The sequence below is a fragment of the Felis catus genome, assembly GCF_018350175.1.
Source record: "Felis catus isolate Fca126 chromosome D2 unlocalized genomic scaffold, F.catus_Fca126_mat1.0 chrD2_random_Un_scaffold_45, whole genome shotgun sequence".
Classification (NCBI taxonomy): domain Eukaryota; kingdom Metazoa; phylum Chordata; class Mammalia; order Carnivora; family Felidae; genus Felis; species Felis catus.
The window spans coordinates 46,651-63,107 of NW_025408508.1; the positions used below are offsets into that span (position 1 = coordinate 46,651).

The 16,457-nt window shown below is 39.1% G+C and overlaps 1 protein-coding gene across 14 annotated transcripts in view; it reads right to left on the minus strand.

The window, feature by feature from the left end:
* Nucleotides 1–16,457, minus strand: part of LOC109501251 — a 72,767-nt gene that overhangs the window by 25,424 nt on the left and 30,886 nt on the right. For 13 of the 14 annotated variants that reach the window (XR_006593441.1, XR_006593450.1, XR_006593449.1 and 10 more), the window contains one exon: nucleotides 8,367–8,523. The gene's annotated coding sequence lies outside the window, so the exon portion shown is untranslated. Of the gene's footprint in view, nucleotides 1–8,366; nucleotides 9,353–16,457 lie in introns of those variants that run through there. The other variant, XM_045051537.1, reaches the window with a different exon arrangement.

The following is a 16,457-nucleotide window of genomic DNA, read 5'->3' on the forward strand; positions in this document are numbered from 1 at the left end:
CATCACAATCCCAGACTTTAGGCTCTCCTACAAAGCTGTCATCATCAAGACAGCATGGTATTGGCACAGAAACAGACACATAGACCAATGGAATAGAATAGAAACCCCAGAACTAGACCCACAAACGTATGGCCAACTCATCTTTGACAAAGCAGGAAAGAACATCCAATGGAAAAAAGACAGCCTCTTTAACAAATGGTGCTGGGAGAACTGGACAGCAACATGCAGAAGGTTGAAACTAGACCACTTTCTCACACCATTCACAAAAATAAACTCCAAATGGATAAAGGACCTAAATGTGAGACAGGAAACCATCAAAACCTTAGAGGAGAAAGCAGGAAAAGACCTCTCTGACCTCAGCCGTAGCAATCTCTTACTCGACACATCCCCAAAGGCAAGGGAATTAAAAGCAAAAGTGAATTACTGGGACCTTATGAAGATAAAAAGCTTCTGCACAGCAAAGGAAACAACCAACAAAACTAAAAGGCAACCAACGGAATGGGAAAAGATATTCGCAAATGACATATCGGACAAAGGGCTAGTATCCAAAATCTATAAAGAGCTCACCAAACTCCACACCCGAAAAACAAATAACCCAGTGAAGAAATGGGCAGAAAACATGAATAGACACTTCTCTAAAGAAGACATCCGGATGGCCAACAGGCACATGAAAAGATGTTCAGCGTCGCTCCTTATCAGGGAAATACAAATCAAAACCACACTCAGGTATCACCTCACGCCAGTCAGAGTGGCCAAAATGAAGAAATCAGGAGACTATAGATGCTGGAGAGGATGTGGAGAAACGGGAACCCTCTTGCACTGTTGGTGGGAATGCAAATTGGTGCAGCCGCTCTGGAAAGCAGTGTGGAGGTTCCTCAGAAAATTAAAAATAGACCTACCCTATGACCCAGCAATAGCACTGCTAGGAATTTATCCAAGGGATACAGGAGTACTGATGCATAGGGCCACTTGTACCCCAATGTTCATAGCAGCACTCTCAACAATAGCCAAATTATGGAAAGAGCCTAAATGTCCATCAACTGATGAATGGATAAAGAAATTGTGGTTTATATACACAATGGAATATTACGTGGCAATGAGAAAAAATGAAATATGGCCTTTTGTAGCAACGTGGATGGAACTGGAGGGTGTGATGCTAAGTGAAATAAGCCATACAGAGAAAGACAGATACCATATGGTTTCACTCTTATGTGGATCCTGAGAAACTTAACAGGAACCCATGGGGGAGGGGAAGGAAAAAAAAAAACAGGTTAGAGTGGGAGAGAGCCAAAGCATAAGAGACTCTTAAAAATGGAGAACAAACTGAGGGTTGATGGGGGGTGGGAGGGAGGAGAGGGTGGGTGATGGGTATTGAGGAGGGCACCTTTTGGGATGAGCACTGGGTGTTGTATGGAAACTAATTTGTCAATAAATTTCATATAAAAAAAATAAAAAAAACAAAAACAAATAAAAATAAAAATAAAAATAAGTAAGTAAGTAAATAAATAAATAAATAAATAAATAAATAAATAAATAAATAAAATCACACAAAAGCAACAACAACAAAAAAAATAAAGGAACAAACCATACAACATCTATGAAAGAAATGGAAGAAACACAAAGAAACGGAAAAACATTCCATGCTCATGGATGAGAAGAACAAATATTATTAAAATGTCAATACTACCCAAAGCAATCGACACATTCAATGCAATCCCTATCAAAATAACACCAGCATTCCTCACAGAACTAGAACAAACAACCCTAAAATTTGTAGGGAGCCATAAAAGACCCCAAATCGCCAAAGTCATGTTGAAAATGAAAACAAAGCTGGAGACATTAAAATCTGGACTTTATGGTGTATTAGAAAACCGCAATCATGAAGACAGTATGGTACGGGCACAAAAACGGACACAGACATCAATGGAACGGAATAGGGAACCCATAAATGGACCCTCAAACATATGGCCGAGTAATCTTTGATAACACTGGAAAGAGTATCCAATGGAAAAACAAAAGTCTCTTCAGCAAATGGTACTGGGAAAACTGGACAGTGAGAAGATTGGACCTGGACTATGTTCTTAAAACACACACACACACACACACACACACACACACACACACACACACACACACACACCTCAAAATGGATGAAAGATATAAATGTAAGAAAGGGACCATCAAAATCCTAGAGGAGAAAACAGGCAATCTACCTCCTTGATCCTGGCCACAACAACTTCTTGCTTGTCATGTCTCCAAAGCAAGGGTAATAAAAACCAAAATGAACTATTGGGACCTCAAGATAAAAAGCTTCTGCACAGCAGAGGACACAATCAGCAAAACTGAAAGGCCACTGAATGAAATGGGAGAAGATACTTGCAGGTGACATATCAGATAAAGGGTTAGTATCCAAAATCTATAAAAAATTATCACACTCAACACCCAAAAACCAAATAATCCGGTGAAGAAATGGGCAAAAGGCGTGAACAAACACTTTAAGAAAGATGACATCCAGATTGGTCACACATGAAAAGATGCTCAATCTCACTTGTCATCACTGAAATACAAATCGAAACCACAATGAGATATCCCCTCACACCTATCAGAATGGCTAAAATTAACATCTCCGAAAAACACAGATGTTGGCAAGGATGCAGAGAAAGGGAACGCTTTTGAAATGCTGGTGGGAATGCAAAGTGGTGTAGACACTCTGGATATAGTATGGAGATTTGTCAGAAAAACTAAAAATAGAACTACACTAGGCCCCAGCAATTGAACTACTACGTATTTATCCAAAGGATACACTAACGCTGAGTTGAAGTGGCACATGCACTACAATGTTTATAGCAACATTATCAACAATAGCTAAATTATGCAAAGAGCCCAAATGACCATTGACAGATGAATGGATAAAGAAGATATGGTATATTCATACAATGGAATATTATTCGGCGGTAAAAAAGAATGAAATCTTGCTATTTGAAACAACATGGATGGAACCAGACTTGATTATGCTAAGCAAAATATGTCAGAGAAAGACACACATCATATGATTTCTCTCATCTGTCGAATTTAATACAACTGATGAACGTAGTGAAAGAAAAGCAAAAATAAGATACAAACAGAGAGGGAGTCAAACGATAAGAGACTCTGAAATACAGAGAAGAAACTCAGGGTTCCAGGAGGGTTACTGAATAGGGGTATGGGCTAAATGGGTGATGGGCATTACGGGCGCACTTGGGATGAGTATTGGGTATATTTTGTACTTGATGGATCACTAAATTCTACTGCTGAAACTGTATTCCATTATAAAATAACTTGAGCTTAAATTAAAAAAAAAGAAATATTAAAAAGAAGTAAAGAAATGTACTACCAGTCAAAAGAAAAGAAAATTTAAATCGGGCTCTTTGAGTGGAAATCTAGGACTAAAAGTGTTACAGACAAGAAAGGATCAGAGAAAACACCAAGAAACAGTGGCAAAACAACTAGTAGAATGGCACTAAATATATACCTATTAATAATCACTCTAAATGTACATGGACTAAATGCTCCAATCATAAGACATTGGATAGGGCGTCAGAATGGGCAAAACAAACAAACGAACAAAAACAACACCTATCTAGATGCTGCCTACAAAGCTTTATTTGGACTTAAGTCACCTTCAGATTTAAAGTGAGGGAATAAAGAAACATTTATTATGCCAATAATGTCAAAAGAAAGCCAGTAGCAATACTTATATCAGGTAAAATAAGCTTTAAAACCGAGACTCTATTTTGGTACACTTTGGGTAAATACCTAATAGTGACATTTCATGAACCCAGTATTTATTGCAGCATTATCAACAGTAGCCAAACTACAGAGAAAGCCCAAGTATCTATCAACTGATGAAGGTATAAAGAAGTTGTGGTGTGTGTGTGTGTGTGTGTGTGTGTGTGTGTGTATGTATACGCATATATACATATGTACATATGTGTACGTTCATATATACAAACATATGTATATACAAAGAAATATAACTCAACTTCAAGAAGAATGAAATCTTGCCATTTGCAATGATGTGGATGGAGCTAGAATGTATTATGCTAAGTGAAATATGTCAATCAGAGAAAGACAAATATATGATTTCACTCATGTGGAATTGAAGAAACAAAACATAAAAACATGGGAAGGGGGCAGGGAACGAGAAGAGTGGTAACAAACCACATGAGTCTCTTAATGTTAGAGAAAAAAACGAAAGTTAATGGAGGGAAATGGGTCAGCGCTGGGCTAGATGTGGGATGAGTATTAAGGAGAGCACTTGTTGTGATGAGCACTGGGTATTGTATGTAAGGGATGAATCACCAAATTCTACTCCCAAATCCGAGAACGCAGTGTATGTCAACTATGACTTAAATTAAAATAAATAAATGAATAAGTAAATAAATAAATAAATAAATAAAGCTATAACAAGAGATGAAGACGGACGCTATCTCATACTAAAGGGGACAATGAAACAAGAAGATCCAATGATTGTAAATTTTGATGCACCCAACATGCAATCACCCAGTATATAAAATATTTAACAACAACCATAAAGGAACTCATTTTTTATAATATAACGATAGTAGAGGACTTTAGCACATTGCTCACATCAATGGACAGAAGCTGTAAACAGAAAATCTACAAGGAAACAATGGCTTTGAATGACACACTGGACCAGACGGGTTTAACAGATATATTTAGAACACTCCATACTAAAATGGCAGAGTACATATTCTTTTCAAGTGCACATGGGACATTCTCCAGAATTGACCATATTCTAGGTCACATATCAGAAGAAGAACAGCAGAAGGAAGGAAGGAATAGAGATTCAGACAGGAATAAGGGATATTCAAACCAAAAAGACACTAGACCAAATCAATGAAACCAGGGGCTGGTTCTTTGAAAACAGTAATCAACATGAAAACTTCTAGGCAGACTTTTCAATAAGAAGAGAGAAAGGACTCCAATAAATAAAATCACAAATAAGAAAGGAGAAATAACAGTCCACACCACAAAAATACAGTTAGAAGTTAATATTATGAACAACTATATGTAACAAATTGGACACTCTGAGAAAAATGGGCAAATTCCTATAAACACACAAACTACCAAAACTGAAACAGGAAGATACATAAAATCTGAAAACAGAAAGAAATCAAATCAGTAATAAAAAAATCTCCCCACACACAAGAGTTCTGGGTCAGATGGTTTAACTGATGAATTTTACCATCCATTTAAGAAAGAGGTAACATGTATTCTCCTCGAATTATTACGAAAAATAAAAAAGAAGGAAACTTACAAATTCATCTTATGAGGCCATCATTACCCTGATACCAAAACCAGATAAAGCCTCCACTAAAACCGAAAACTGGTGGGGCGCCTGTGTGGCTCGGGCTGTTTACTCTCCAACTCTTAATTTCGGATTAGGACATTATCTTGCGGTGCGTGGGTTCGAGTCCCATGTTGGACCCTGCCATGACAGTGTGGGGCATGGCCAGGATTCTCTCTCTCCCTATCTCTAGCCCCTCCCTCACTTTTATGTACTCAAAGGAAAGAAACATTTAAAAAATGTTTAAAAAATTTTTAAATAAAACTGCAGCCCAATAGCCTGATGACTATGTATGCAGAAATTCTTATTAAAATACCTTCAAATTAAAGTCAACAATACATTAATAGAATCATTTACCATAATCAAGTGGGATATATTCCTGGGCTGCAAGGGTGGTTCCACATTCACAGATCAATCAACACGATGCACCACAGTAATAGAAGAAAGGATAAGAACAATACGATGCTTTCAACAGATGCAGGAAAACTATTTGACAAAATGTCACATCCATTCATGATAAAACCCCTCAGCAAAGTACATTGAGAGTCAACCTACCTGCACATAATAAAGGTCATCTAGGAAAAACCCACAGCTCGTCTCATCCTCAATGGGGAAAGATTGAAAATTTTTCCTCCAAGGTCAGGGACAAAACAGGGATGATCCCTCTCACCACTGTTATTCCACATAGTACGGGAAGCCCTAACCACAGCACTCAGACAACAAAAAGAAATAAGAGGCATCCAAATCGGCAAGGAAGAAGTAGCACTTTCACTATTTGGAACTGACATGATGTGTTCTATAAAAAACATGAAAGATTCCCTTAAAAATTGCTAGAATTGATATATGAATTCCACAAGTCACAATATACAGAAATCAAGCTACATAGATGTATTGCATTTCTAACACAAATCACGAATTAACACAGAGAGAAAGTAAGGGATCAATCCCATTGACAGGCTCACAAATACCACAAGAAACCAGGAATAAACCTAACCAAAGAGTTGAAAGACCTGTACTCTAAAGTCTATGAAACACTGATGAAAGAAATGGAAGAGGACACAAAGAAATGGAATACATTTCATGTTCATGGATGGGAAGCACAAAATACTGTTAAAATGTCTACACTCCTCAAAACAATCTACACATATAATGAAATCCTTATCACACTAACAAAAACATTTGTGACAGAACAAGAACAAATAATCTCAAAATTTGTATGGAATAATAAAAGTCCCCATACAGCCAAAACAAACTTGAAGAAGAAAAGCAAAGCTGGAGACATCACAATTCCAGACTTTAGTCTATATTACAAAGCTGTATTGATCAGAACAGTATGGTACTGGCAAAACAACAACAACAACAAAACACAGAGGCATAGATCAATAGAACAGAAACGCAGAAATGAACTCACACCTATATGGTCAAATAATTCTCAACAAAGCAGGAAAGATCATCCAATGGAAAAAAAGATAGTCTTGGGACACAGGGGTGGCTCAGTCAACAAAGCGTGCGATTGTGAATTCAGCTCAGGTTATGATCTCAGGGCAGTGCAGAGCATGCGTGAGATTCTCTGTCTCCATTTCTCTCTGCCCCTCTTCTGCATGCTCTCTCTCTCTCTCTCAAAAATAAGTAAATAAACTTAAAAAAAGGCTCCTCAACATATGGTTTTGGAAAAACTGGACAGCATCCTGAAAAACAAAACAAAACAAAAACAAAAATGGACCACTTTCTTACAACATACACAAAAATAAATCCAACATGGACAAAGACCTATATGTGAAACCTGAAACCATAAAAATCCCAGAGGATAACATGGGTAGTATCTTATTTGACATTGCCTGTGCAAACGTCTTTGTAGATATATCTCTAGAGGTAAGGGAAATACAAGCAAAAATAATGAGACTTCATAAAAATTAAAACCTTCCGTCACCTAGGAAATAATCATCAAAACTAAAACACCTACATAATATTTGCAAACGACATCAGATAAAGGGTTAGTGCCCAAAATATATACAGTTATACAGCACCCAAAAAATGAAAAATCTGATTAAAAATGGGCAGAAGACAAAAATGGACCTTTCCCGAAGGAAGACATATACCTGGCCAAGAAACACATGAAAAAATACTCAACAACACTGATCTTCAGGGAAATACAATTCAAAAGTACAATGAGATAACACATCACATCTGTCACAATGACTAAAATCAATGAAGGATGACACAGCAGGTGTTGCCAAGGACGTGGGGAAAGAATAACCCTCTTGCACTGTGGGTAAGAATGCAAGCTGGTGCAGCCACTCTGGAAAACATTATGGAGATTTCTCAAAAAAAAAAAAAACTGGAAATGGAAGTACCTTACGATCCAGCAATTTCACTACAAGGTATTTCCACAAAGAATACAAAATCTTCAAAGGGATACATGCACCATGATGTTTACAGCAGCATTTTCTACAACAGCCAAATTACAGAAACTATCCAAGCATCCATCAACTGATGAATAAATTGAGATGTGGTATATGGAATGTAATATTATTAGGCCATAAAAACATGAAATCTTGCCATTTGCCATGAGCTGGATGGAGCGAGAGAATGTTATCCTGGGTGAAATAAGCCTTTCAGACAAAGACAAATACCCAATGATTTCACTAACACATGGAAATAAAACAAAACAACGCGGGGGGGGGGGAGGAGACAGTGACAAAAAGACTCTTAACTAGGAAACAAACTGAGGGCTTCCAGAGCAAGGTGGGGAATGGGTGAAACAGCTGCTGGGGATAAAAGAGTGCACCTGGGATGAGCACCGGATGACTTGTGGAAGGGTTGCTCTATATTTTACACCTGAAACTAATACTACACTGTATCTTTACTCACTGCAATTTAAATTAAAGATAACGTACGTTAATGACAGGTACCTACCAGGTTTTCTGTAGTTTGCAATCACTTAATTAGGTTGGGAAAATAACCACGAAACTTTTTAAAAGGCATGTATGATGTGGGGGACAGTTTGTGCCCTTACCTTGGTCACTGGTTCTAGCAGGACTCGGAAAGTGGGTCCCAGCTCATTCTTCTAGGAGTTCCCAAGACGAGCATTTCATGTATTCATGTCCTAACGGAATGCAGCTCCCGTTCTTCTGAATTTCTGTCAGGGTTTCTTCCCAGAAACAAGCCTGAATCTGGAACAAACCATCGACTGCATCGATAAGGTGATGTCGTGGGACCCTGCAATCCACAAGTCCTTTAGTAAAATACGTCTTGTTCAAAAACTGTCCGGGAAGGGGTGGAATGAAACACGGGAACAGCCCAGAAAATGCAAGGGCCTGTGCAGCTCAGCAACCAGCTTGCCCAGGGAAGCCACCCAGCGCCCACTCCTCAGCACTCAGTACAATAAGACAAATTCTCTCTGGCGACTCAGGAGATGCCAAGTTGCTACAAAGCTCCCAAGATCTCCCCTGGGGCGGGCGGCACAACCTGCTGGAAATGCAGCTCTGCTCTCTGTACTGAGGCAGCGGCAGAGGCCCTGAGTACTCTGGGAGCAATCAAAGCCCTTCCTGCTCTCAGGTGCCCTGGGTCAGAAAAGCCGATGGTGCGCCCTCTGCTGGCCATCACTGCCTGGGCAGAGGAACCCGCATCTCCGGGACGGTGGTGCTCGAGCTCTCTCTGTTGGCCATCATGGGCATTCTTGCAATGTGGAAGGCCCTGGTCGCTCAGCTGAGACACTGAAGTTGCCTGGGCAACTAAACCTGTTCTCCACATTGGGAAGGGTTTTAATGGCAGGGCCTGGGACATAAAGAAATCTTTTCCTTCTCCTTTCTTGTGAGTGAAGAATGAAACCGAATTTATTAACGTAATGACATCATTTGTAATGTTTTAAGCAATGTTCACAGAAAAATAGACCGCCAATTTACACTTGCTGAGCAAGTGGTAATTGTGTTTACCACCAAAATACTTAGGTAAGATAAAGAATGAACACCTTTGAGAGAGATAACGGCGTCAGATATGGAATGAATGAGTCCTAGGGATACAAGGGACAGCCAATGGAATGGAGTCAATCCTGTAATAAGACTGTTGCATGCTTTCACAGGATAGCTACACTTGTGCTTAAGTACAATATAATTTATAGACATATGGAATGACTACAGTGTATGCCTAAAACTCATACAACAAATGTGTGAACAATATTTCAATTAAAAATAGACATCCTTTACACTATTTTTAATTTCTCCTTCTTTGCCAATAAACTATCATTCCTGGGGCCCTTGGGTGGCTTAGTCAGTTAAGTGTCCAACTTTGATGCAAGTCGTGATCTTGCAGTCCATGAGTTTGAGCCCTGCATCAGGCTCTGTCCTGAGAGCTCAGAGCCTTGAGCCTGCCTCAGATTCAGTATCTCCCACTCTCTCCCCCCTCCCCAGCTCGGGCTCTCCCAAAAAAAAAAAAAAAAAAGAAACATTAAAAATAAAAAATAATTCCGGGGCGCCTGGGTGGCGCAGTCGGTTAAGCGTCCGACTTCAGCCAGGTCACGATCTCGCCGTCCGTGAGTTCGAGCCCCGCGTCGGGCTCTGGGCTGATGGCTCAGAGCCTGGAGCCTGTTTCCGATTCTGTGTCTCCCTCTCTCTCTGCTCCTCCCCCGTTCATGCTTTGTCTCTCTCTGTCCCAAAAATAAAATAAATAAATAAATAAATAAAAAGTTGAAGAAAAAAAAAATTCCTAATTTGGAATTTGTGAAATTCCATTTTTACCAGATTTTCTAACATCACCATCTTGATGTGGAGAGCTTATCCAAAAAGTCACTTATAATATCTTTGATGACACATATGTGACAAGGTCAGAATGAAACTTACAGGGAGCTATGAATCAGTTGTGAATTTACAGTATGTATCCTTGGCTAATATTTCCAATGAAATGTGCTTTAGGGACACGGATGGATGAAATAATGTCCACCAGTCATATAGGTAAATATCCTATAGGGCCATTATGCCTTCAACTACTAATTGCCATCTCTTCAGCATTAAAAGAAAGCTGGGACAAGAAAATGTCTTTGAATTTGATGTAAGAAAAGACTAGAGTGTTTTAAGGTGTTCACCTACCTTCTGGAATTCTCAGATTAGTTGTGGACAGGAGGATAGCAACCCACGTTTGGGATGCACACCGCTAGTCCCAGAGGGAGGATATGGACCTTATTGTCAAATTTTTTAAATCAATATCAGCAGTCCACCTCTGCCAGGTACAGACTTCAGGACCTGGGGACAACATGATGCCTGATTCCTGGGTTCAGAACTTGAGGAAGGCCAGCTGGTGGGGGAGAGGGGAAATCCAACAGGGCCTGGGGCAGTGAGAGAGATGGCCCCAGGACACCTCCCCACAGGGCAGACTTGGAGTATACCTGCCAAAGAGCAGCACAATCTCCCTCAAGAAATCCCTCTCCATGACAGAACATGAGGCTGAACCTCACAATTCCAGAAGAAATGAGGGATACCCATCTGTTCAATTCCAATGGCTTCTGCAGAGCTTGGACCCAGGGATGTTGGAGCCTTGGGGTCATGGAACTCTGATGCCCATGACACAAGCCCTTTCTGCCCCAGCACTCAGAGCCACCTCATACATCCCCTCTCCCCTGATGCATCTAATGCCATCTACATACCTCAAGCAGGTGTCTACCTTCCTCTTTGTACTTCCTCTTTGTCACTGATTCTCTCTAACCACATATCTCTATGTTTCTTCCTTTCACTCTTTAGGGAATGGTATAACATACGGTGCTAACCTTTATTCTTATACATGTGAATATCCAATTTTCCCAGCACCAGTTATTCAAGAGACTATTCTTCTCCACTGTGTATTTTTGACTCCCTTGTCAAATACTAGTTGACTGTGCATGCATGGGTGTAGATTGGGCTCTCAATTTCCATTCCATTGTCTTGTGTGTGTGCTTATGCCAGTGACATAACTGACTTCTTTGTGTTAGAATGAAGCTTGAAATCAAGAAGTGTGATGCCTCCTATTTTGTCCTTGCTTGCATTGGCTACTTAGGGACTTTTTGTGGTTCCAAATACATTTGAGGATATGTGTTTCTAATTGCATAAAAATTGTATCGGAGTCTTGATAGAGATTGCACTGAATCTCTAGAGAGCTTTGAGTAGTATGGACATTGTATCTGTATTAATTCCTCCTACAGATGGACATGGGGTGGCTTTTCACTGACTTGTGTGTTCTGTTTCTTCCATGCAAATTGAATTTCTTCCATTTCTGCACACAGGTTTTGTAGTTTTCTGTAGAGATCTTTCACCTCCTTGGCTAAATTTATTCCAATAAATTTTATTGTTTTTGATGCTATTGTAAACGTATGGCCAACTAATCTTTGACAAAGCAGGAAAGATGATCCAATGGAAAAAAAGACAGTCTCTTTAACAAATGGTGCTGGGAGAACTGGACAGCAACATGCAGAAGATTGAAACTAGACCACTTTATCACACCATTTACAAAAATAAACTCAAAATGGATAAAGGATCTGAATGTGAGACAGGAAACCATCCAAACCCTAGAGGAGAAAGCAGGAAAAGACCTCTGACCTCAGCCGTAGCAATTTCTTACTTGACACATCCCCAAAGGCAAGGGAATTAAAAGCAAAAGTGAATTACTGGGACCTTATGAAGATAAAAAGCTTCTGCACAGCAAAGGAGACAACCAACAAAACTAAAAGGCAACCAACGGAATGGGAAAAGATATTTGCAAATGACATATCAGACAAAGGGCTAGTATCCAAAATCTATAAAGAGCTCACCAAACTCCACACCCGAAAAACAAGGAATCCAGTGAGGAAATGGGCAGAAAACATGAATAGACTCTTCTCTAAAGAAGACAGCCAGATGGCCAACAGCACATGAAAAGATGCTCAATGTCGCTCCTCATCAGGGAAATACACATTCAGATATCACCTCACGCCAGTCAGAGTGGCCAAAATGAACAAAGGAGACTATAGATGCTGGCGAGAATGTGAAGAAACGGGAACCCTCTTGCACTCTTGGTGGGAATGCAAATTGGTGCAGCCACTCTGGAAAACAGTGTGGAGGTTCCTCAAAAAATTAAAAATAGACCTACACTATGACCCAGCAATAGCACTGCTAGGAATTTACCCAAGGGATACAGGAGTACTGATGCATAGGGGCACTTGTACCCCAATGTTTATAGCAGCACTCTCAACAATAGCCAAATTATGGAAAGAACCTAAATGTCCATCAACTGATGAATGGATAAAGAAATTGTGGCTTATATACACAATGGAGTACTACGTGGCAATGAGAAATAATGAAATATGGCCCTTTGTAGCAACATGGATGGAACTGGGGAGTGTGATGCTAAGTGAAACAAGCCATACAGAGAAAGACAGATACCATATGGTTTCACACTTATGTAGATCCTGAGAAACTTAACAGAAACCAATCGGGGAGGGGAAGGAAAAAAAAGAGGTTAGAGTGGGAGAGAGCCAAAGCATAAGAGACTCTTAAAAACTGAGAACAAACTGAGGGTTGATGGGGGGTGGGATGTAGGGGAGGGTGGGTGATGGGTATTGAGGAGGGCACCTTTTGGGATGAGCACTGGGTGTTGTATGGAAACCAATTTGACAATAAACTTCATATATTGAAAAAAAATAAAATGTACTTATTTAGTTTAGTTTAAATTTATGTATGCATTTCTTCAGTATTTATTTTTTCAAGTTTTTATTTAAATTCCAATTGGTTAACATAGAGTGTATGTTAATTTCAGGTATAGAATGTAGTCATCCATCACTTACATACAACACCCAGTGATCCTCACTGCTAGCGCCCTCCATAGCCCATCACCCATTTAACCCATGCCCCTGCCCACCTCACTTATAGTAACCATCCATTTGCTATTTATTATTAAGAGTCTGGTTTCTGGTTGATTTTTATTTCATTCAATTATGTGAGGGGTCACATTTATTGATTTGCATTTCTGAAACATCCTGCCTTTACAGGAAAAAACCCTTCATCACGGTCAATGACCCTTTTAATGTGATCCTGAATTTGGTTTCCCTGTATGTTACTGGAAATTATTCATCTATATTCATCACGGGGATACTGGCCTATAGATTTCTGTTCAGGTAGTATCCTTTCTGGCTTCCTACTAGGGTAATTCCAGTCTCATGAAATGAGTTTGGTGGTGGTCATTCCCTTTGAATCAGTGAGAGGACTGCTGTTAGTTCTTCTACAAACGTTTGGTTAAATTCACCAATGAATCCACCTGGTCCTGGGGTTTTCTTCCTTGGCAGAACATCGATTACTGATTCAATTTACTTACATTGGTTACCTTCTTGTATTGATACAGTCTTCCTTTAATGGGTCTGTGCAAACCTTCTATATCTTCCTGATACAATCTTGGTAGGTTGTGTGTTTCTAAGAACCTATCCATTTCTTCTAGGTAGGTAGTTTTCTGTCATCTAATTTGGCCATAGTCGCCACTTTGTCTGCTTTATGTTTCTTTGGTATAAGGCATAATATCTTCTCTTTTATTTATAATTCTTTTGAATTTGGTCCTCTTTATGTCTTAGCATAGTCTATGTATAGTCCTGAAAATTTTGTTTCACTCTTCTGAAAACCCACTGTTGCTCTTCTTCATATTTTCTATTCATTTCATGGCCTGTTTCATTGGTTTCCACTCTCATATGGATTAATTTCTCCCTTTTGAGAACACTGGGCATAGATTGTTTTTTTCTTCTAGTTCTTAGAAGTTAAAGGTAGGTTGTTCATTTGAGTCTCAAATCTATCCTCCACGCATGCTAATCCAGTGACTCATCAGAGAACCTTCAATAGGTCTTTTCTGTCCTATTTCTCATTCTCAGAACTCTGAGAAATAGAATCCGAAAATTTATTTGCAGACACAATAAATGAAAACTTCCCTAATGCGGGGAAGGAAACAGATTCAGAGCAGGAGGCACAAAGAACCCCCATTATATTCAACAGAAGCAGACCCACACCAAGTCGTATAGTAATTAAAACCCAAAATGTCGTGATAAAGAAAGATTTTCACAGCAAGAAAACAAAAGTTGACAGTTACCTACAAGCGAAACCCCATAAATTTATCACTGGATGTATTTCAGAAGAAAATTTGAACCGTAAGTGAGCAGCACTGTTTGGTAAAGGTGCCGAATGGAAAACATCTGTAGCCAAAGAGAGTCTATCCAGCAAACTATCATTCAGATGGAAGGAGAGATCAAGAGGTTCCCAAATAAATACTAAGCGAGTTCACAATCAACAAACCACCCCTGCAAGAAATGTTAAAGGGGACTCTTTAAGTGGAAAAGAAACACCAAAAGTGACAATATTAAAGTGTGAAACGCAAAAGCTATAAAAATGAGTATATCTGTAAAACATCAGTCAAGGTATTCACAATATGAAAGGTTTCAAAATAGGAACACTACATAGCTACAACATGGGGAGGAGAGGAGTAAACAACTGGTTCAAACTTAAACAACTATCAAATTAATATAGACTCCTATATGCAGAAGTGGTTAGGTACAAACCTAATAATACCCACAAATCAAACACTACTAATACATATGCAGAGTATAAAGACAAACAATTTCAACTGTGAAATTGTGAAGAAACCCAGCAAATCAAAAAAAGAGAAAGAGAACAAAGGATCAGAAAAAATCAGAAATAACCAATATCAAGTAATAATAGGACAAGTACATGTCTATCAATTACTTTGAATAGAAACAGAATAAATGCTCAAATCAAAGGCACTGGGTGACAGATAGGGGCAACTGGATGGCTCAATCACTTGAGATTTCGACTCTTGATTTCAGTTCAGGCTATGATCGCAGGATCATGGGATTGAGCCCCAACTGGGCTCTGCACTGAGCATGGAACTTGGTGAGGATTCATTCTCATTCTCATTCTCTCTCTCCCTCTCTCTCTGTCTCTCTGTTCCCTCATTCCCCCCATCCCGCCCTCCCATGCCTGTGCTCTCTCTCTTCATAATAAAAGGCACTGGGTGATAGAATGAGTAAATATATAGGACCCATCTATCTTCTACCTACAAGAGACTAATTACAGAACTAAGGTTTCAAAAGAAATCTGCAGTAGCAGTACCTTTATCAGACAAAATAGATTTAAAAATAAAACTGTAACAAGAGACAAAGAAGGACACTATAATAATAAAAGATACAATCCAACAAAAAGATAGAACAATTGTAAACATATATGCGCTCACCCTGAGAGCATCCATATACACAAAGCAGTCCAAAGTAAAGAATTGAGAGCACTTTAACACCCCAATGACATCAATGGAGAGATATTTCCATCAGAAAATCAACAAGGAAGTAGACTTTGAATGATAGAGTAGACCAGATGGACTTAACCGATATATTTTAGACATTCCATCCTAACACAGCACAATACACATTCTTTTCACGTGCACATAGAACATTCCCCACACTCGATAAAATATTAGGTCATAAAACAAGCCAAAACAAAATCAAACCAATTGACACCATACCATGTGTCTTTTCAGACCACAATGCTATGAAACTAGAAGTCTACAACAAGAAAAAAAAATCTGGAAAAGGCACAAAATCATGGAAGTTAAATAACATGCTACTAAACAATCAATGGCTCAACCAACAAATCAAAGAGAAAATCCAAGAAAAACATGGAAACAAATGAAAATGAAAACACAAGAATCCAAACTTCTGTAAAGCAGGAAAACTGGTTCTAACAGGGAAGTTTATAACAATACAAGTCTGCCTCAGGAAAAAAAGAAACAAAAAAACAAACACTGAAGTAAACTCCATAACTATATAAAATAAAAACCAGACAAAGGACAACAAACAAAACTCACAAAGGACAGAATGAAGAAAATAATTAAAATAAAAAAAGAAATAAATGATATAGAGATTAAAATTATGCACCCGATGCATCAAAAACGGATGAGGCAGTACGTGAAATCCTATCATACCGAGAGAGGCAGGGTGGCGGTGTGAAACAGTCCAGAGCCAAGCAGGAATTGGGCAAGGCAAATACAACCTCCAGTGCAGAGAGACAGGGGCCAAAAAAATGAACACACTCCCTCCGAGATGCAGGGCGGTGTCCAC